The following is a 22,784-nucleotide window of genomic DNA, read 5'->3' as shown; positions in this document are numbered from 1 at the left end:
GACAAGTAAAGAAAATAAATGTGTACCAATTTGGAAGGAAGATATAAAACCCTTTGTTTGGAGATGACATGATTGTCTATTAGAAAATCCCAAAGAATCAACAACAACAACAATAAACCTTTGTGGAGCTAATAAGTCATTATAGTAAAGTTACAGGAAACAAAATTATTATATAAAAGTCAACTGGTTTTCCACATATGAGCAATTGGACAATTGGATTTTGAAGTAAAGAATAAAGCATTTACATTAGCACCAAAAAAATCATACACAAAGGTATAAATCTAACAAAAATAACTACAAAAACTATATGAGGAAAACTACAAAACTCTAATGAAAGAAGTCAAACATATAAATAAATGGAGCGATATTCCATGTTCATGTATAGGAAGATTCAATATTGTAAAGATGCCAGTTCTCCCCAACTTCATCTACAGATTTTCAATGCAACCTGAAACAAAATTCCAGCAAGTTACTTTGCAAATACAATCAGATATAAACTGACTGTAAAGTTTGTATGGTAAGGCAAAATGCCCAGTACAGCCAATAACATAATACTTAAGAAGAATAAGGTTGGAGGGCTGATGCTAGCCACTCCAAGATATACTACAAAACTACAGTAATCACAGCAGCATAGTATTAGCAAACAAACAGACAAATAGATCAATGAAGCAGAAAAGAAAGTCCAGGAAAAGACTCAGGCAAACATAGTCAACTGATCTTTGACAAAGGAGCAAAGAGATTTCAATGGAGAAAGGATAGTCTTTCCAACAAATAGTGCTGGAAAAACTGGACATCCACATGCAAAAAAAAAATGAGTCTAGACACTGACCCTATACTTTTCACAAAAATTAACTCAAAATAGATCATGGACTTAAATGAAAAATGTAAAGCAATAAAACTTCCAGAATATGACATAGGAAAAATCTAAGTGATCTTCTGTTTGGCTATGACTTTTTATATACAACAACAAAACGTGACAATGAATGAAAAGAAAAAAATTAATTTGGATTTGAATAAACCAAAGAGAAATGCAGGTAGCTGTCTATAAAGGTAAGGAGGAAATGGGGCAGAGGGGACAGGAATGAGCATTAGACTTCTCAAATGCCTGTTATTGTATAATTTTGATTTTGGAGTTACATAAATGTTTTATGTAATTAAAAAAAAAAATTAAAGTGTGTGTGTAGCTACAAGCAATCCCTAAAGGCAGAAAACAAGATGAAACAAATTTGCCTAATTTTGTCTCAAGTTGATGTCTAAACCATGTGAGGTCTTATTTTAGGTGATTATCAAACTCGATAATGTGATTATGGTGGGTGATATCTTATTGATCAAAAGAAGTCCAAGAGGTCTTGCCTGTTTTGTGGATTCATATGGTTCCAAAAGTACTGGTTATGAAAGTTTTGATTTTCTCTCTCTCTCTCTCTCAACAAACACATAAGAAGGCAGAAAAGAGGGAAAAGCGAACAAATAACAGATGGGACAAATTTAAGATAAATAGCAAATGATGCAGTAGAACCTAATGTTATCAGTAATCACACTGAATAGAAATGGTCTAAATATTCTGGTTAAAAGATAGATATTGTCAAAATGAATTAAAAACAAGACTCAAGTATATTGCTAGAGATTTCAATAGACTATCTCAATTGATAGACTAAGTAGACAGAAAATTAATAATGATATAGAAGATTTAACCCCTCACACCATCTACCAACCTGTCCTTCTTGACATATATTGTCCACTCTATCAAACAACAGCATACACATCCTATTCACATACAAACACATGCAAAATACCTGCTGACAGACCATATTCTGGGCCATAAAATAAATTTCAATAAATTTAAAAGGATTCAGGCCATACAAAATGTGTTCTCTGAAAACAATGCGCTGAAATTAGAAATCAGTAATAGAAAGGTCTTTGGACGTTCCCCCCAAAATTTGAAAATTAACAACACTCACCAAAATAAGGCAAGAGTCAAAGAATTCAAAAGGCAAATTAAAAAAAAATTTGAATTCAAGAATCAGTGAAATGTGATTGACAAGAGATAACTTTTAAAACCGGCCATATGAAGGTTCATTATGCTTTTGCTTCCATTGGAAATTTTCAATAAAAAGTTAAAAAACAGAACACCATTGTATCAGAAATAACACAATAGAGCGCTCCTTTTATATCCATGAATCTCAAATTCATCCTTCCTCAACTCAAGCACTCTTTGGAAGCTTCCATCACAACTAATTACACAATTTCCTTGTACCCACTCTATAGAAAATTGCCTTGCCCCTCCATCATTCAGAAGATTTAGATAAGAAATTTTAAAAGGAAAAGATCCTTATTTCTGCAAAATAAAGACATTTATGGAATCAAAGAGGAATCATTTACTCACCTTGAACTCTGCTTCTAAATGTACAACAGCCACTCATTCCTCTCAAGGCAATACTTACTCTCAGGCAAAGAACATGGAATTACGGGATTCTAGGTATTTCTTGGGGCATACTCTAAATTAGAACACACCTTCTTCCTCCATTTCCACAACCTAACCCTCACTTAATATAAAACGTTAAGTGCAAAGGAGATTAGAACAGTCCTGTACCTTCTTTATCAGAAAGAAGGGCCATGGTCACAGGTGTCTTGGGCTAGGATCTGTTTCTGGATGGAAGGCTGAAGACAGAGCCCTGGAATGGAGTTCTATAGTTTCTGAAGCAAGTAGCTGGACAATACAGCATTCCCATCAGAAATATTCCCACCCCAGGAACCAGTTACACTTCCAAGTAGATTATCTTGATTCACTTTTAAAATTCTCAACTTAAGACCAGGTCTGTGGCTTTTAGAAACTCCTATTCTTTACTTAGAGGCTCAAAGTTCTGACTTCCCTCCTGCCTGCCATTTCTCCTCATCCAAGTCCTGCAGGCCACAAGGGGAAGCCACAGGGATTATATAACTACAGCTCCAAATTGAACTGAAGATGGATACAAAAATGAATGAACACAGGCTGTACCTCAGTTGGCAAAAGGGAGGAAAGTGAGGGAGAAAGACAGAAAAAAGTCAAGTACTCAGAAGAGTACAAAGCCACATGGAATTGGTGATTCACACTCCCGGCTGAATGAACCCTAGGAATACCAAAGAAAACTTGACCTCTGCACATCAGTAAACATCATAATACGGTAATATAAAAAGCTATACAAACGGACACACAAACTTACAATCACATTTCCACAGTTACACAGCGTGAGTCATAATTATCACGTGAGTATACTGCTGGACCATCTAGTCAAACAAAATTCAATCATACACAGGGCATACAATTATGCAAGTATACCCGAGCATCCTGAAGGGGGCAAACACCCTGTCATAGAGGAACTTTTACTCCCTTCACACAGGCACAAGCAAACCCCAGTCATACATGTGGCACACACAATCAGATAATCAAACAAGCACAACCAAATAGCAGATCAAGGCAATACAGGGTCACAAACATTATATGACAGAGGAACTGTGATCTCTAAATCACAGGCAAACGCAAATCATATGCAAGTTACCATTCACATACAGAACCTCACAGTGAACAAGCATGCTAACACCCTGTCACAACAGCACTGTTACACACCTCACAATGACAAGCAATCCCCAGCCATACACGCGGTGCAGACCCAATCAGTCATACAATCACACAGAAATAGCCAGGTAGGTAAGCACACGGTCACAGACAGTTCTATCTATCACAAGCAGTACTATCACACCTTTAGAGTCACAAATAACCGAAACTCACACAAACGCTCACACTCAAACCAGGGACGAAAACGTCCGGTCGCCCACACAGTTGTCTGACATAATACAAAAACAATGCAAGACACCGCCACACACACAATTCCAGCACCCTTTCCTCCGCGCGTTTCCACCCTGTCATTCTGGACTTCTTACCTGGTCAGAGGGTGTAGTTAAAGGTTCAAGTTAGCGACACCATCAAAGCACGGTTACGAATCTACCAGCCCAGACACTGCTGAACTAATCGCCCACCACGCACGCGGCCTTCTTCTACGCGAGAGCCTCAAATCGCCAACAAACGGAAATGAAACCGCGATTGGGGCCCGATCCCTCTGGGAAATGTAGTCCATCGCCAGGAAAGTCATGGCGAACCCCGCAAGGGGGAGGACGCCCAAGCCGCTTTCCCTAAACTGGTTTCCGGGAAGCCACCCTCACTTACGGCGGAGAATTGGAGATTTAGTAGAGTGTCCGAGCGCCCTCAGTGGGAAGGCGTCTTTCTCGTACTGTTTCGGTGGTTGGGGTTTGAGGCTGCGAGTTGACTGCAGGGTCACCTGGTGATAAAAGTGTAAGGTTTAGAAGGCGAAAGAGAGAAGAGGCAGACCAAAAAACCTTAGAGTGAGCGAGTTTATTCCTACGCTCCCGGGCAGAGCTCACAGAACTCAAGGTAGGGAGTTGTGAGCTCGCCGCTGGGTCCTGGTGAGGGTGGGTTTTAAGCAAGGGGTTTAGGTGACGTTTAGAAGGGGCGGCACATTTTACACAACTCCAGTCACGGTGACCTTCCCTGTTCCCCTGACCTAACAAAAAGGAGGCCCAGCAGGCGAAAAGGTAAAAGCCAGGGAGGTCCCCAAGTTCGGGTTGTGACCCGAGAGCTGTACACTGTGTGCTTTGCAGGGCTCTTGGTATGTGTTGGGCCCGTGTGTGTGTGTGTGTGTGTGTGTGTGTGTGTGTGTGTATGAGTTGATGCGTAACGTCAGAAAGACTGTGAGTGTGTCTGTGCCCGAGTGTGTCGTTGTACTTCTGCCTGTGTGTGAGTCTTCATGCTATTGGGTATGAAGTGATTTCTACTTGGGGCTGCATAGAAAAGGAATTTTAAGGCTGTGTGCGAACGAAGGGAGCCCCTGCTGTTGTGGTTTGTTTGTGAAGGTTCTTTTATATGTATCTCTGATTTTGTATCCTGATTGAGTGTGGTTGCGTGACTGTGGGATTATTTGGTTTTACATTAATGTCCTGTCCTTGTGCCTGTTTTCAGAGTGTCTCTGGAGGGTCAGCCATTAAAAGCCTGTGTGTGACTGTGTGAAAAAAAAAAAAGATAGTCAAGTTCGCATCTCCTAGTTTAGGCTCCTAGTTCCATGTTCAATATCCTTTGTTTCTGGGGATTTTAGTCAGATTGGATCAAGGCCCACCCTCATTCAATTTGACTACATCCTAATATCTTCAGAAGTCCTTTTGACAAATGGATTCATACCCACAGAACAGGGGAGGGAGAATTCTTACTTAAACATGTCTGTTGTGGGGGATATGATTCAATCCCCAACAGCATCCGTTCTCTTCTGTTAGGGAGGGCATTAATGAGTAAAATTGAGAGGTTATGGACTAGGAAAGTAAGAAAATAGTTTTATACGTGGAGAAGAGTGAATTTTAGCAGATTCCAGCATTAATCAGATTCCCTGAATTCTTGGTTAGACACTTGTACCCATTTTCTGATTGAAAGGCAAACGCACCAGGAATGAGGTAGGACGAGGGGTTAAGGAAAACGCTTTATTTCAGGGAGAATCAGAGCTGCCCAGGCAGCACTTTAAGAGAGAAATGGCTGCCCTGAGGTGGCAGGGTATAGCGTTTTTATGGCTTAAGGTTGGGGGTTGAGGGGAAGGGTTAAGTAAGTTTCTGTTGTCTAGTTTTCAAAATTAGGGGGTTAAGTTAGGAGATGGCAGTGCTTCACTGGTAAAGTTAAAATTTAAGCTCTTCCTGAAGCATGCAAGGTTGTAATGGCCTCTGCCTGTGGGTGGAGGTTGAGTAATGGGGGTTATTATAAGAGGGCAGCTGCCGGAGCATGAAAAGGCGCAGGTTAGGGTGCAAGAGCTGTTTGAACATCATATCGTGGGAGGAAGGGGTCCTGTTCTCTAGGCATAACATTCTGGTCTCTTTTGTAATAAGGGGAATGGAGGTGATGGTCTGTTTTCTGTAACTGCTTCTGGCTGAAATGGGGCACAGTTGTCTCAAGGGGAGGTTGACTGGGGGAGTTGTGGGATAGGAGTAGAACTTGTCTTTGCTCTTTCTCGTATTGAGCGATGTTGCTTATGTGTTCTTGAATTATTGTCCATATAGTTTGATGTATAAACTGGGAAGGAGCTGTACGAGACAAGAGCTGAAAAGAAGAACTAAAAACAATATTAGTAATGGTGTTATAAGGGAAAGATGCATTGATTTTAGAGGTGAAGTATGAGGAGAATGAAGATAGCCATGACTGGCTCCCATGATTATTATCTCAGGCTTTTTGAATACTTTCTATATTTTCTTTTAAAATTTTAAGGTTTTCTTCTACTTGTCCAGTTTTGTTAACGTAAAAACAAGAGATTTCATTTATGATTGCACAGGTACCTCCTGAGACAGCAATGAGAGCATCTAATGCTCTCCTGTTTTGTATAACAACTGAAGCTAGGCTATTTATTTCTGGTTGCTGATTAGTAATAGCTCATACTGTTGCATTTCAGTATAGTTGTAATGAAAGAAATGATTAAAATTGACCATTCTAGTAGTGGAATTCCTACAAACGAAAACAGGCTGTGGTAGATGGTGTGTCCTATGTCAGGTTCTTCTAGAATAGGATTATCATGAGCTTCTAATCCATATTCTGGATCATCTAAGAACTGCCTCTTTTTTTTTCATTTTTGAGGTTGGAGTGAGGTTTCAAGAAAGGAACATAGATTAGGTATTTGTCCAGAAGAGGCCATTTCTTGGGGTTTTAAGATAGTGGCTTTAGGGTTGATAGATATCCTAGTACAGGTTCCTGTCCATACCCAAGGAAGTATTAAATATGTAGTGGTACCACATAGAAAATAAAAGCCAATACCTGCAAGCATTAGGACTTTTGAAGGTTCAGAAGGGATAAAATATAGATGCGGGTGGGTAGAAAGGTTGAATGCTTGGGTTCCGTCATAAACTGTATTTACACATGGAAGAGAGTAGTGAGGGTCAGAGTTGTTAAAGGTAGGCTTTGTTTGACAGAGGAGATTGCTGGATGGTTCCTGCAAGAGGGTGGCAAGGAGTTGTTTGGGCATTTAATATGAAGCAGAGCAAGATAGTAAGAGGAAGAGCTGATGGGAATAGTAGGGAGGTTAGTGTTGTGGTTTAGGTAGAGGCAGAGGGGTAAAATAAGGACCAAATTTGCTGACTTTAAATCCTTTCCCTTTTACCCTGAAACTGTGAGGAAGCTACCAGAGAATTAGATCCTCTTTGGGATGTGGTTCACAGAAGATCAAGCTGTCCAGTGTCTACCAAAAATGTAATTTCTTCCTGTTATGGACCCACCTTCAGGTTCACCAAAGGCCCCCAGGGGACTCTTGAGACAGGCGCCTCTGACCCTCCCTAATCCTCAAAATTCATGGGGGGTATCACCTGACCTTTTTTAAACTCGGGCACTCCCTTTTGAAATAACCAGGTTTTCCACAGTGATAATGCCCTGCTGAGTCCTGTGTCCTTCTCACTCCTTTATCCCCTTTGGCCCAGACTCTATCTCATTTCTGCCTATTTCTTCCCTACTTTATTTCTAATCTCTTTTTAACCATGTGATCGACTGTGCTCTGTCTTTCCTCTTCCCTTCTCATAAATGCTTTCTGAGACTTTCTTAATAACTCTTCCAGTGGTTTATCCATCTACTCATTTATTTTTCTGGGTCTTTTTCTGAATGTCAGGCCAAGACCGTTCACGTAGCTGACTTTTGGCATTCTTTGGGCCACTGGACTATCAGGGTCCATTCCTGAGTATTTTCTTACCTGATCCCTCAACCTTTGCAGGTAAGCAGAGGAAGTCTTATCTTTTTCTTGAGCCACCTTAAGTGCTTTATTTAAGTTCTGAGATTTGGGTACAGTCAGTTTTATCCTTTTTATCTCTATGCCCATATTTGTGCCCTGTTTTCTGTGTGTTGGCAGAGAAGGGTTCTTAATTGAGAGAGCATGGGAAAGTAATTTCCCATGGCGATTCAGGGGGAAGTAGATTGCCTAAGAGGAAAGGACATCTGTACATAGGCTCAAACAGGCTTAGAAAGGAGGGTTGTTGGGGGAATACTCTAAGATGGGTGAGAGCAAGGTATAAGAGTTGTGTTCAGGGAGTGTGGATCTCTGTTGTTAGTTTGGTAAGGTATGTTGTGAGTAAGTGATTAGTTTTTTCTACTTTTCCTGAAGATTGGGGGCAGTGGGGGATATGTAAGTCCCAGGTGATACCCAGAGCTAGGGAGTCTCCCCATGTGAGTTGTGAAATGAATGTGGGGCCATTATCAGATTGCAATGGATGTAGTATCTCAAAGCTTGGAATGATGTCTGAAAGTAAACAGCTACAGATTAGGAGGTCATCTACATGTTGTAGTATGGTACGGCTATTGGTTTTGAATTGTATGAGATCTTCGGCTTAGAGCTTGCCTAAAGAGGTGGGGGGGGTCTCGGAAACCTTGGGAGAGGACTGTCCAGTTGTATTGAGAGGAATGATTAGTATCAGGGTCTATCCAAATAAAGATGAAAAGTTTCTGGGACTCGGGGTATAAAGGAATTATGAAGAAGGTGTCTTTGAGATCTAAAAATGAGAAACAAGTTGTGCATGCTGGGATTTTGGATAAGAGGGTATAGGGGTTTGGGACCACCGGGTGGAAGAGAATTATAGCTTTATTGATGGCCCAGAGATCTTGTACTATTTTACAGGAAGAATAAGGGTATTGCATGGGGAATGGGTTGGTTGGAATAGACCCCTTGAGGGGAGCTTAGAATTGCTTGGCTTTAAGCCTCATAGTTGCCTGGGAGAAATGGGATATGAGGAATTGAAGGGAAAGAGGATTCTATTTTTAATTTGATTAGAATGGGAATGTGATGGTGGGCTATAGTAGGATTGTCAGTATCCTATACTATGGTTATTTACTGCCAGATGGAGCGAGGATAGACTGCTTGTTTGGAGAGGGTCTTGTGGTATGAAAGCTAGGAGGAGGAAGAGGCTGACTGGCGGCTGGACATGTGATGGGAGTATATTGGTGGTGGCATGTAGGGCGGTGAGAATATCTCTGAATTAAGTGTGAAGGGCACTGTGGTATGACTAGAAAGGAGTGTGTGAACAGATGGCAAGCTAGGGGTGGGGTGCACCTAGGTGTGAAGGGAGTTCCTCTGCCCCCATGATCTGAATGGCCGATTTACTAGTCTGGCTAGAATAAGCATTAAAAGGTGAATATGTGACCCCTGTGTTCAATAGAAAGGTAATAGGCTTACCTTTTATGAGAGGAGTTACCCAAAGCTCCTGGTTGTCGATGGTGATGGTGGCTGGTAAAGTCCTTGGGCCCCATCAGTCCTCATTGAGGATGCCCAGGAGATCAGCAGAAGCTCCAGCTTGGGAGGATGTCTGTGAACCTGGAGGGGTTCGGGGACAGTCTATCTTCCAGTGACCTGCTTGGTCACATAGTGGGTAAGGCCTGATGGGTGGTTAGGGATTGGGGCAGTGCTTTGCCCAGTGTCCTGTAGAGTTGCATCTGAAGAAGGGGCCAGAGGTAGACATGTGACCTCTGGCTACGTTTTGTGCTTGCTGGTGGCCTGAAAGGGCCATAGATATCATTTGAAAATTAGTTTGTTTCTCTTCTTTTATAGTTTCCTCCCAGTTTTTAAAACCTTAAAGGTGGTAGCCATCAGATCCTGTTGTGCAGTGAGGGGACCATCTTCAAACTTTTTAAGTTTGTGTCTTTTATCTGAGGTAGCCTGGGAAATGAAATAGGAATTTAACCACAGGCACCCCTCAGGGCTTTCTGTGGTAAGACATGTATGCAAGCGGAGTTTCAGTGAGCCTGGCCATAAATTGGGCTCGGTTTTCATCAGGTCCTTGAAAGACTTAAGTTTGTCAAAACTAATCATTTTTAGGGAGACTTTTTTCAAGCCCTGCAAGGATATAGGTTTGGAAGTGATGGCATTTCTGTATGTCAGGGTGATTAATTTTTATATAGTAACTGGGGTCTATTCAGGGCACTTCTGGTACTTCAGGGGGGTTGGTGCTGTCTGTGGTATATAAAGTGTCTGCATGTTGTTGTACCACCTGCCAGACTCTTTCCCTTTCCTCTGGAAGTAGAATCATGTTTAGGTTTAACCAGAAAAAATTATGAGATTGCAAAAGGAATGTAAATTCTTTAATATATTGAGCAGGGTTGATGGAAAATGGGCCTAGCTTTTTCTGTATTTGGAATACATTTCCTAAAGAAAATGGACATGTATGCAGAGTATGCCTTCAGGACCGGCTACTTCGTGCAATAGTAGGAGGGGCTGGGGAGGGTTAGACAATACATGGTGGTGGCATGTATGGGAGCGGGTTTCAGAGGTTTGAAAAGATTAGTGTACCCTAGAAAAGCCATGTTTTAATCCTAATCAATCTTGTGGGAGCAATGGTTTCTTCTAATCCTATTCAGTACTATAGGTTGGAAACTTGAGTAGGTTATGTCCATGGAGATTCAACTCACCCAATTGTGGGTATTAACTTTTGATCAGATATCTTCTAAGGAATTGTGACTCCACCCATTAATCCTTTTAAAAAGGAAGCATTTTGGAGAGTGATAGAATGATGAGACAGCCACAAGAATGGTAGGAGATACACAAGAATGATGGGAGAACCACAGAGAGTCCACCAGCCAACGATCTTTGGAGATAAAGAAGGAAAATGCCTCCCAGGATGCTTCATGAAGCAAGAGGCCTGGAGAGAAAGCTAGCATGCATTTCCATGTTCACCATGTGCCTTCCCAGTTGAGAGACAAATGCTGAACCCACTGGCCTTTTTTGAGTGAAGGGAACCTCTTGATGGTGCCTTGGTTTGGACACTTTTATAGATTTGCTTTAATTTGGAGATTTTCACAGCCTTGTAGCTTATTAAATTCCCCTTTTTAAAAGCCATTCCATTTCTGGTATATTGCATCCTGAAAGCTAGCAAACTAGAACAGATTTTTGTACCAGAGAAGGGGGGTGTTGCTGCAGTTTGCAAATTCCAAACATGTTGGAACAGCTTTTTAAATAGATAAGGGGAAGATTTTGGAGGAGCCAGAGGAGTTTGACTGAGAAGGCCTAGAATGCTTTGAAGAGACTGTTGGGAGATGTGGACTTTACAGATACCACTGTATCTGTAAAGTGATGTGAGACGTGTGTGATGGCCATCTGGAAGGAAGGTGATCCTTGTTTTAAAATGACAGATAATCTGGCAAAATTGGCTAGTGGTTTTGGCTGAAAGGCAGATTTTAAAAGCCATGAACTTGGATATTTAGTAGAAGAGATTTCCAAATTAAATATGGAAAGTGCAGCCTGGTTTCTCCTTGCAACTTTTAGTGAACTGCGACAGTAAAGAGATAAGCTGAGAACTAAACTCTTGGGTACAAAGAAACCAGAAACTGATGTTCTGGAAAACTCTGGGCTTCCAGGAAGGGAGACCCCAGAGAAAAGTGCCTCATATGAGGATTTGGCCTGATGTGGAGCCAGACAATCATTTCAGAGAAAGCCAGGATTGGGAATGGAGTTATCCAGGAAAGATTTGTAGAAACTCCTTATATCTGATGGGCAGTTATGTCTGATGGGCACAATCCAAGCTTACTTCTTGAAAAGCCAACAAGAGGGTTGCAGGATCTGTATAAACAGAACCACTCGTAGTCTGAACTTAGAGAGACAGAAAAGGGACACATTGGAGGAAAAATAAGTTCAGAGGCACAACTATGGAAGATAAAGTCTAGAGTCAAGAAAACTGGGACCAGGAGAGCTGAGCCACCCAAGCACATGGAGAGGGTGAGTTTGCCCTGAAGGCAGAGGATGGGGCTTCTACCTCATTGCAGTGGAAGAGTGGTGTTGCCTCAGGCCTTGGAGAGGGTACAGCACATTCCTTGGGGATTGGAATGAGCCTGGCTGCCACCACATGGTGGGGTTGAGCATTTGCCATGGAGATGACAGAGAGCCCAGGTACAGCCCCAGTGCTTGGAGAGGGTGGAGTTGAGAAAAAGGTGGTCTCTCCCAAGGCTGTGTTTGGAGAGTGGTGGGCCACTCTGTAGGCTCTTGGAAAGGGTTGGACTGTGCTTTCTAAAGCCCTGAAGATAAATGACTCTCAGGCTTTGAAATCTAATGGAGTTTGCCCTGCAAGTTTTCAAAACTGCTTGGGTTCGGTGATCCCTGTGTTCCTTCCAATTTCTCCTTATGGAAATGAAAACGTATATCCTATGACTGTTTCTCCTTTGTATGTTGGCAGTAAATAACTTGTTCTGAGTTTTACAGGTCCAGAGCCAGAGGAGAATTTTGCTTCAGGACTAACCATGCCTATAGCAGACCTTGATAAGACTTTGTCCTGGCTTTAGCCTTGTATTGTGTTTGTATTGTTACTGAAATGCTTTCAGGATTTCTGATATTGTGATAGAATGAATGTATTTTGTATATGAGAAGAACATGTCTTTTTTAGGATCCAGAGAGTGGAATTTGCTGGTTTGAAAGGACTTATGTACCCTAGAAAGCCATGTTTTAATCCTAATCAATCTTGTGGGAGCAATGGTTTCTTCTAATCCCTATTCAGTACTATAGGTTGGAAACTTGAGTAGGTTATCTCCATGGAGATTCAACTCACCCAATTGTGGGTATTAACTTTTGATCAGATAGCTTCCAAGGAATTGTGATGCCACCCATCAATCCTTTAAAAAAGGAAACATTTTGGAGAGAGAGAGAATGATAGAATGACGAGAGAGCCACAAGAATGCTAGGAGAACCACAGAGTCCACTAGCCAGTGACATTTGGAGATAAAGAAGGAAAATGCCTCCCAGGGAGCTTCACGAAGCAAGAGGCCTGGAGAGAACGCTAGCAGACATTGCCATGTTCATAATGTGCCTTCCCAGTTGAGAGGGACACCCTGAACTCATCAGCCTTTTTTGAGTGAAGGAAACCTCTTGATGGTGCCTTGGTTTGGACATTTTTAATTTGGAGATTTTCACAGCCTTGTAGCTTATTAAATTCCCCTTTCTAAAAGCCATTCCATTTCCGGTATATTGCATTCCAGCAGCTAGCAAACTAGAACAGTGGTGGTTAAGAGTGGGTTTTGGAGGGAATTGGAGGAGGAGTTTGAGAGTGAGAGCAGGTTCAGAGGGATTTGGGAGGGGTAGTTTGAGGCTGGAGCTGGAGGTTGGTTGTTCTGTTGGATTAAATTTCTATTAGAAGAAGGGGCTTGATTGGTGGGGTCAAAATCACCAGATTAATGAGGGTAAGGAAGAAGATGCAGTTCTAGTGGAGCTGAGGTGGGGTCGATATGGGCTACAAGGATGTGATAAGTTGAGCAAGAGGAACAGAGACATATGAGAGCAGAGAGAAAAGATGGCCTAAATATATGGACTTTCACTCCGTTTTCCAATCTGATAAATGAAATTGTCAAGATCATGGCAAAAGTCCTATTCTTTGGCCACTGTGAATTGTTGCCCAGTTTTCTTTTGTGGCCAGACAGTGTTACAATAGAATATGAACAATTAGGTCAAATTTTGTCTTAGTAGCCTACAGTTTTGTATTGTTTTAAGTAGGCACCCTAGGGGAGTGGCCATTGAGGGAAGGGAGTGCCCCGCACCAATGTCACCAGTATAAGAGAAGAAAAAGATTTCCTCAGTGTTGGACATTTCTCAACTTAAAAGGAACCAGCTAAATGTCTCCCCTAGAGCTAGGCATCCCCAAACTTGAACTGAATAGAACACAGTGGTCTCTTAGAGAGAAGCCGGGTCCTGGGTTCAGTCCCTCATCTGTAGGTATTGGCAGAGCTGCATCAGAGCCTGATACCAGGGCTTTCATGAACAGTTGAGAATCTGACCAGCCAGATAGGACTGGATGGTGACCGGGATAGGCGGGGTGTGCTTATGATTTCGGCTCCCGCAGTTTGGCGAGCTGAGGTGAGTGAAGTTCCAGCACAGTCCTCGTCAGAAGGGGAGTTTGCAGAGTGAGTCTGGAGGGGTACTTTGAAAGTTTGTTCCTGACTGGACTGCCAGGATTGGGGAGTAAGCCCAGGACAAGCTCCCGCTGCCTGTTGCTTCCCCAGTTGCAAGGCAGAGTGGGTCGAGGAGTCACTTGCCTCACAGACTGCCAGGAGACTGCTCAGAGGGTGACTGCGCTCATGACCCACCGACCAGGATCTGGGAGTAAGCCTGGGATGAGCTGCCACTGCTTGCTGCTTTCCAGATTTTAAGGCCAGGGGTTTGGGGGTCACCTCGCTCTGAGTCCTGTGTTTTGGTACCAGATGAAAGACAAACTTTCCAGGTACGAGGCAGGATGATCAGATGTTCAGGCAGAGACTTTATTTCAGGGATAAACAGAGCTGCCCAGGCAACACTTTAGGAGAGAAATGTCTGCCCCATGGTGGCAGGGGATAGGGTTTTTATGGCTTAAAGTTGGGGGTTGGGAGCAAGGGTTAGATAAGTTTCTATTGTTTCATCTTCAGAATCAGGTTGGGGAGTTGGGGGGCAAGGGTTAGGTAAGTTTCTATTGCTAGTTTTCAGAATTAGGGGGGTCAAGTTAGGAGTTGACAGTGCTTCACTGGTGAAGTTAAAATTTAAGTGCTGCCTGAAGTATGCAGGTTTGTAATTGCCTCTGCCGGGTATGTGTCTGTGTGTGTGTGTGTGTGTGTGTGTGTGTGTGGAGGTTGAGTAATGGGGCTTATTATAAAAGGGCAGCTGCTGGAGCATGAAAAAGCACAAGCTAGGGTGGGAGAGCTGTTTAAAAATATTTGCCAGAGGTAGGTCACATCATGGGGGAAGGGATCCTGGTTCTCCAGGCCTAACACTGATGAGCAAACCTGTGCCTACAGAGAGAAAAGAGCAAAAGACTGTTCTGTTTTTTAGCAAGCCTGAACTTATTCTCAGTTTCTTCAAGGTATCATGTTGGTTTTGTTTGTTTAACTGTTTTTTTTGTGTATGAATTCCAGCACAGTGGAAATAGAGTTGTAATTTCACCACTCTTTAGAAAAAGTAAAATTAATAAAACCCACTGTAACTTTGAGGACCATATTTTGATTTCTTCCTAGTAGTGTGACTGGGAGTAGTACATTTGGAAACCAGGAGTGTTGAGTGAATGAAGCTGGGTGCGTGATTCTTGTATGGCTGTGTAAAATAATGATGAAGTTGCACTGATGTAGGTTGTATGGTTGCATTGCATGTAGCAATAATTTTTTTAATGTATGTAGAAGATATAGAGTGCTTTTTTGTGTGTGTGCATGATTTGGGTATCAAACCTGGGTCTCTGGCATGAAAAGGGAGCATTCTACCACTAAAACACCCATACAACCTGCTTTTTTTAAAGAGGTGATACATTCTGATTTGAAGTTGGATAGCATGCATTGTCTGAAGCCACACCTGTTTGGTTTGGGGTTATCTCCTTTGGCATTTGAATAGTTGCAATGGATGTTTGCTAGAAAGAGGCTATTGTTTAAAAGTGAGAAAACAGGAATCAGTAACCTGGGATGAATACATTCCATGTGGTTGGGATTCGTTTTGAGAATTAAACTTGTTTTGTATGTAAGCATATAATTTGATTTTTTTAATATATAAAGTACCTGCAGTTAAATCAGATTCACAAAAAGGTACACTAACCCAGAAAGGTTAAGACCATTAGAAATCAGACTGTAGAGCTGAGGAGTAATTTTTTTTAACAAACTGTGTGATAAAATTAGTACTTTAAAAACACGTAGAAAACAATATTACATATTTATGGAAGGGATACACACTAGACTGCTATCAAAGGTAACTTTTGAAATGAGAAGACAGGATTTAGGCTAAGGAGGGAGGGGTGTCATGGGGTTTAAACATTATTGGTAATCTCTCTCTCTCTTTCTCTCATACAGGCACACAACAAGGAAAATGTATTACTTTTGTATTTAAATTTTAATTTTAAAATTCAAAAGAAAATAGAGATGTTGAAAATTTTGGAGCAAGCAATTGAGCCAGGGGTCCTAAACCCTGAAAGTAGATAAAATTCAGAGAACCTTAACCCTTTAGGAAGACAAAAGAGAAAAGAATACTTGGCTCACAATTTTTCATATGCCTGAGTTGCCTTTTTTTAAGTCAACTGTGAGTTTTAGATTTATGTCCTTGTGACCCATTTTAACCTTGGAGACATTTAGACTTATTCATCTCTTAGCCCAATGGCCTTCTACAGCATTGATAATTATGTTCTTCTGTTTCCTGATACTGGATTATTTTCTATGAGAGTCTCTGTGATGATGGTTAAATGATTTTGGCCTTCTTCAAGAGATTGGGTTTATACCAGTACATATAAGTCTGGCATTTAATCAGCAATCCTGGGAAAGTGTTCAAGTCATTCTATTATTTTTTGTAATGTTTTTCCTTAAGTATTTATGTTTTAGTTTGTTAGTGCTCCTTGAAATGCAAAATATCAGAAATGGGTTGGCTTTTATAAAGGGGATTTATTAAGTTACAAGTTTACAGTTCTAAGGCCATAAGAATGTCCAAACTAAGGCATACAGAGAAAGATACCTTGATTCAAGAAAGTCCAATGGCATCTGGAACACATCTGCTATCTGAGAAGGCAAGTGTCTAGCTCTGCTGGCCCTTTGACTTCTGGTTTCAAATAGCTTCCCCAGAGCCATTTTCTTTCTGCATCTCCAAATGTCTCTGTCTGTGTCACCTCTGAGCTTTTTCCAAAATGGTTCCCTCTCAAAGGACTCCAATAAGCAGATTAAGACCCACCTTGAATGGGTGGAGACATATCTCCATGGAAAACACTTAATCAGAAGAGCCCATGCCCAAATGGATGGGTCATATCTTCATGGAACCAACTTAATCAAAAAAATACCCAATTGTGGGTGGGTCACTTCTTCATGTAAACAACCTAATCAGAAGATCCCACCACCCTAAACAATAGGTCTGCCCCCACTAGACTGGGATTAGGAAAAAGAACATGGCTTTTCTGGGGTGCATAACAGTTTCAAACCAGCAGATTTTATTTTGAAAAATTTAAAACTACAAAACATTGAAAGTATGGTAGAAGGAGTTAGGGTGCAACTGCAAAGTTCTGGGGACTGTCCACACAAGACTGCTCTGATTTCTGACACCAAAGCAAGTTTTGGAGGTTCCCAAAACCATTCTCAGGTTCAGTAATTCTGAGAAGACTCGAAACTCACTGAAAACTGTTAAACCCACAGTTATGGTTCATTACAAGGAAAGGTTACAAGTTAAAAATAGCCAAGGGAAGAGACACATGGATAGAGTCTAGGAGGAGTTGAAATGCAGATCTTCCGGTCGTCCTCTCCTGGTGGAATTTGTTACTTCTTCCCAGCTGTGATCTATGAAAATACATACAGAATATTGCCAACTAGAACTCACCTGATGTGTTGGTGTTCAGAGTTTAAGAGTAAATTGCAGATAACTTTAGCACTAAATAATTCTTTAGTATGCATCTCCTAAGAAAAGGGCATTCTCCTGTATAAACTCAATACCATCAATGCACATAAGAAATTTTTTTTTTTTACATGGTCAGGCACCAGAAATTGAACCCGGGTCCTCTGGCATGGCAGGCAAGCGTCCTTGCCTGCTGAGCCACCGTGGCCCGCCCGCACATAAGAAATTTAACATTGATTCTCAATATCATCTAATATACAGTATATATTCAAATTTTCACAGTTCCCCATATGTCCTATATGCCTATTTTTTAAATTGATCAAGGGTCCCAATCAAAGTCACATATTATATTAGGTAGTCATATCTTTTTTAGTTTATTGAATATAAAGCAATAGTCCCTGCTTTATCCCCACCCTGTTTTTGTCTTTCATATTGGCAATTTTGAAGGAACTAGAACATTTGTCTTATAGAATATCCAGCATTTAGGATTTGTGTGATTGTTTTGCACCATTAGTTTCAATTTAAACCAGAATACTATTGGTGGTGTTGTGCTATTCCTATTGTATCTCATTAAGAAGCACATAATTGGTTCTTTGCTGGCGACACTTGGAGCTGTGAGCCTCCTGGGGAGCCCTGGTGTGGGCCGCTGTGGTGTGGGCTGCCTATGTGCTGGGGGTCGGGTAGGATGGTGCTGAACTAGATCCAGAAAAAATTAACTGACTTATAACGGAACCCTCTTGCCAGTACTCACCAGGACCTGTGGGTGATGATGGTTAATGACAGCCCCTACTAAGGAGGTATTTTCTTCCTGACCTTCCACTTCCTTACAGATTACCATTTCAAGCCCCCAAAGGTCACTTTCACAACCAAATTCTACCATCCCAATATCAAAAGCATCGACATCTTATAGGCTCAGTGGCCTCCTGCCCTGATAGTGTCTAAAGGTACAGTTCTCTTATCCATCTGCTCCTCACTGTGTGACCCCAACCCTGATGACCCCCTGGTGCTAGAGATAGCCTACATCCACAAGGCTGACAGAAGTATGCATCTTCCTAGGCGGCCTTTGTGCATGACTTCCTGGACAGCCCAGATGGGTGCCCCACAGACAGATGACTTCCTGCTCATTCCGAGACTGTGTGCCTGGTAGGCTGGACCTGAATTGAGACTTTAGCTTTTTCTATAAGTTCTTTGACTCTTTGGAAGGAGAAGGAGATAACAGAGATTTCAAAAAACAGTTCACCCTCCCAGATGGCTCTCAGTTACCACCACAGAGAGAGCCAAAGGCCCAGAAAAGTTGCCCTATGTTATGGTTATTGCTAAGCCCTGCCCTTGAGGCCAGCAAACTCAATGGTCAGCCAAGAACTGACTTAGAAGAATCTGATAGTAAGAGAAAGCCTTGGCTTAGATTGTAAGATTTATAGCCCAAGACAGAAGCAGTAGGGTGAGTCCTATGCCACTTGAGGTGGGAACACTCTGGGGTCAGCTTACAGCTGGTGCTCAGAAGTGAGCAGAGCATTGCTGTCTCACGAGCAGACTCTCCCTGCTAGCCCTCCATTTGGTGAGTGTTGATTCCCAAAGCCAGAGTGGTAGAAGCCCTGCACTCTGTAGGCACGGCTCGCGTGGCAATGTGGAGGGTCATGTCACCTCCACTTACCTGCCGAGTGTTGATGGGGCTCATCAGATAGGCCAGATACCCACTTGTACCACTGAGGGGAGATGTGGCTGTCTCTTCTAAACAACAGTCAAACAAGTCTTCTGTTCATCAATTCTCATCTGTCTGACCCAATTAGAATGGAATGTGTTTTTTCCAAATTTTATTTTTCTTAAGATCTTCCTTGGTAGGCCTCTCCTATAGCGATCCCACTGTTTCCCTCCTTGAAGTGTCCTGAATGACAGTCAGTAGTGGTTTTTAACTGATGAGATTAAATTATGGTTATCTATCTTAACATTTATTAAGAAATATTTTAGACATACTGAAACTGATGGTTTTCAATGCCTCCTTTTATGACAGATCTCTGTTATTTAGTCTTGGCACCAATTCTTATTTAGACTCCTGCACACATGAGGCCCTCCCCACATGCTCGCCACTGCTCCATGCACATTCCATATGGAACCCCTTGGCTGTGCCCAACCAGGGCAGACAGCATCAGAGTCCCTGCTGCCAACAGGCAAGGAGGGTAGTGCATGGTTGCCAGCTGCAGTGAGATGCTGAAAGTGCCCCAGGGAGTGGCTCTCAGGCCCACATTCCAGAGCCAGTGTGTCCTGCAGTCCTGGACTTGGTCTGCTTTCTACCAGGTTACCTACTCCAAGCTGACCTCCGGGGGCCTCTTCCCTATTCCTGTTGCATCTTCTGTGTTGGGGGATAGGAGTGAGAAGGGAGGAGGTTTGTTGCATTATTCAATGGCCTCAGTCTCCATCTTCTGCAACAGATATTAATGAAGGAGTGCCAAGCAGGGGATTTGCGCTTCCACGACAGATAATCTTCTGCTCCCGGGAAACCTTTCTCTTATCCCTTCACCAGTCCTAAGTGTTCTACAATGAGAAGCCATATTTCCTCCCACATCAGGTCTTGTTCTGTAGACTGTGGAAATTAAGTGGCAATTTAGAGTGAGGCTGTCATCTTTGCATTTTTTCTTCCCAGGTACAATACATTAGCCAGAGAGCAGACTCAGAAATACACCTGGAATACATATGAATGTATGTATACAGAAATACATGTGCATACCCTGAGGTTTTACAGGGAGACACTGCTAACTGGGCAGGGACGTCCCTCACATGAAAGTCTGTACTGCCTGTTGTTGACTTGATGCTGTGAGCCATTCACTGCCTTATCTGTTCTGTGAGTAAGCTGAGACTGCTTCCCATGTTCTCTAGCCTCTGCAAGCTGGTGCCACTCAGCCACTGTGGTTTTGTCAGCTTCGCTTCTCTGATCACAAAATCAGTAGCTGCTGTTAGCAACCTTCCAGGTTATGCTGGAATCAGACCCCTCCTGACTCACCTGTCTATCTCTTTACCTGGCCTCACCAGGGGAGCATTTGCTTGCCATGGTTTACAAGGGGACCTCAGTCTGGACCCCTCACCACAGGCCCTTTGTGTTTTAGAACTGAATGCTATCACAGTATGCCCAGGGGGAGCCAGTGGGCTTTCCTCCAGCCCCAACCTTCCACAGAACCTTTTCCTAGAAAGGTCCCAGTGTAGCCTGGGAGGCCCCACAAGATGTCTGGACAGCGCTATCAGGAAGCAGACGGGCTCACTCTTCAGCTGCTACCAGGCTCCTTCTGCAGTGCCCCATCAAGAGGCAGCAAGTAGAAAATGTCTGGAAATACAAAGGTTTTTACATCCCAGGAGTTAAACAACTGTCTTTTCAGAGGCAGCAGCAAGAGTATGAACCCTGGGGAGATTGAGATTATGTGTGTACATGTGATGAAGCCTCTTGGCCACCCTCCTTCCTTCCCATGGACAGCTTGCACTCCAAGTCCAGGTGTAAGCTACTCACACACCAGAACTCAAGGGACTGGGTTCTCTTTTAAATGTGAATAAAGATGCAGTTCACTCACTGAAAAAATGAAAAAGAGCACATAATTTCTGTTTGATTTCTTAGTCATGATACTAAATTTGATCATGTTTTTGCAAGTAATGTGTACACCTGATTTCTTTATGATAAAAGATACCTTTTTCCTGAGTAGTAATCTGATGGAGATACTTTGATACCATTTCACATACTACATTTTACCTAGTGGTTTAGCATCCACTGATGATCCTTCCCTAAATTAGTTACTAAATTAGGGACCCAAAAATAAAAAATACAATAGTAATGGTATTTATGTTTACCCATGTCATTATCTTTACCTTAGATCTGTATTTCTTCTTGTGGCTTCAGTCAGTTTCCTCTTCTCTTTTCCATTCTCTCTCCTTCCTAACCCTTCAATCCTGACAACACTGGGTGAGGCTGAGCAAGGTAGGCATACATCCCATTTCAGCTATGGTGGCCTAAAGCACTACTGAAGCTTGTGCATGGTAAGCAAGTCTATTCCCACTGACAGTATAGCATTTACAGTGGGATATTAGTTATAACCAAGAAGACTGATCAAATATTTAGCATACATATATGCACACATACATACACACACAGACACATACATATACATGTACACACACACACACTTAAGGATAATAGAACCAAAGTTTCTCTCTCTCAGAGAAGGAAGTTACACATATGATGAGAGAAAATAAGAATGAATTCTATAGTTTTGTATATTTGAATAGGTTGAATTAGTGTACATTCATTGTTTTCATTATATGTACACAAATTAAAAATGAATATAGATGTAAGTGTGTATATGCAGTTTATGCGTGTGCTATATATTATTTGCTTTGTGCACTGAGAAAGTCTGGGAGTAGTGAATACACTAGTATTCACTGACTCTTGGCCTCTAAATACTATTCTCTCTTCTATTAGAAACTTGAGATCTGTACCAGCTAGGGTTCTCCAGAGAAACAGAATTAGCAGGAGATATCTGTAAATATAAAATTTATAAAGGTGTCTCATGTAACCATGGGGATTTAGAGTCCAAGGTCTGTAGGGCAGACCACAGGCTGGCAGCTCTGATAAAGGTCCTCAGTGAACTCTTAGGAGAGACTGGCTGGGCCACCATGGGGATGTAAGATTCCAAGATCTGTAGGGCAGGCTGCAAGCTGGCTGATCCAGTGAAGGTCCTCAATGAACTCTCAGGAGAGGCTGGTTGGCTGAAGCAGGAAGAGTGGCTGTCTCTTCTGAATCCTCCTTAAAAGCCTTCCAGTGATTAGATTAAGATCGTTTATTGCAGAAGACGTTCCCCTTAGCTGATTACAAATGCAGTCAGTTGTGGATGCAGCCAACATGATCATGATTTAAGTTCATGAAATGTCCTCATAGCAACAGACAGGCCAGCGCTTGCCCGACCATACAACTGCGCACTACTACCTGGCCAAGTTGACACATGAACCTAACTATGACAGGCTCCTTGAAGAAATCACTGATTCTAGTTTTGGGACAGGCATATAGTGATAAGTCTGGAATATCTTATGCCACAAGTATGGAAGTACTTAGAAAAGATGGGTCATGTTTAAAGGACACAGAAGCCAGAGGGAAAGGTCTCCCACTTTGCCCAATCTGGGTCTTATTTATCATTAAGATAAATAATAGTAAAAGCCTTTGACTAAAATAGGAAATCACAAGTCCATACTGATATACATTAATAAATTGGAAGTATGATGTTTACATAGGGTTGTTCATATATTCTCAGAATACTTCCCATTTAATTCTAACTACTTACTAAGGAGAATGAGTAATTTTATAGTGGATAAACCTGGAAGATACCACTATAATTAATTGATCAAAGTGAATATTACCAATAATGGGATGAAATGCTATCATTTGCCTCCTGTTATTCCCTGAGAAGAATG

The 22,784-nt window shown here is 42.0% G+C and overlaps 1 protein-coding gene and 1 long non-coding RNA gene across 4 annotated transcripts in view; one reads left to right on the top strand and one right to left on the bottom strand.

Annotated features, from left to right (window-relative positions):
• The window catches only part of LOC143660048 (uncharacterized), a 47,201-nt gene extending 42,722 nt beyond the window's left edge, over nt 1–4,479 (bottom strand). The window contains exon 1 of the mRNA XM_077133420.1: nt 3,919–4,479. The gene's annotated coding sequence lies outside the window, so the exon portion shown is untranslated. The remainder of the gene's footprint in view (nt 1–3,918) is intronic.
• Nucleotides 3,812–22,784, top strand: part of LOC143660099 (uncharacterized) — a 91,114-nt gene continuing 72,141 nt past the window's right edge. Inside the window, exons 1-2 of one of the 3 annotated variants that reach the window (XR_013163844.1) lie at nt 3,812–4,426; nt 7,674–7,775. This is a non-coding gene — a long non-coding RNA (uncharacterized LOC143660099). The remainder of the gene's footprint in view (nt 4,427–7,673; nt 7,776–22,784) is intronic. The other 2 variants (XR_013163845.1, XR_013163843.1) reach the window with 2 other exon arrangements.

Source organism: Tamandua tetradactyla, chromosome 16 (assembly GCF_023851605.1).
Source record: "Tamandua tetradactyla isolate mTamTet1 chromosome 16, mTamTet1.pri, whole genome shotgun sequence".
Taxonomy (NCBI): domain Eukaryota; kingdom Metazoa; phylum Chordata; class Mammalia; order Pilosa; family Myrmecophagidae; genus Tamandua; species Tamandua tetradactyla.
Note: the sequence above shows the minus strand (reverse complement) of the source record. Positions and strands in the feature narration are given on the sequence as shown.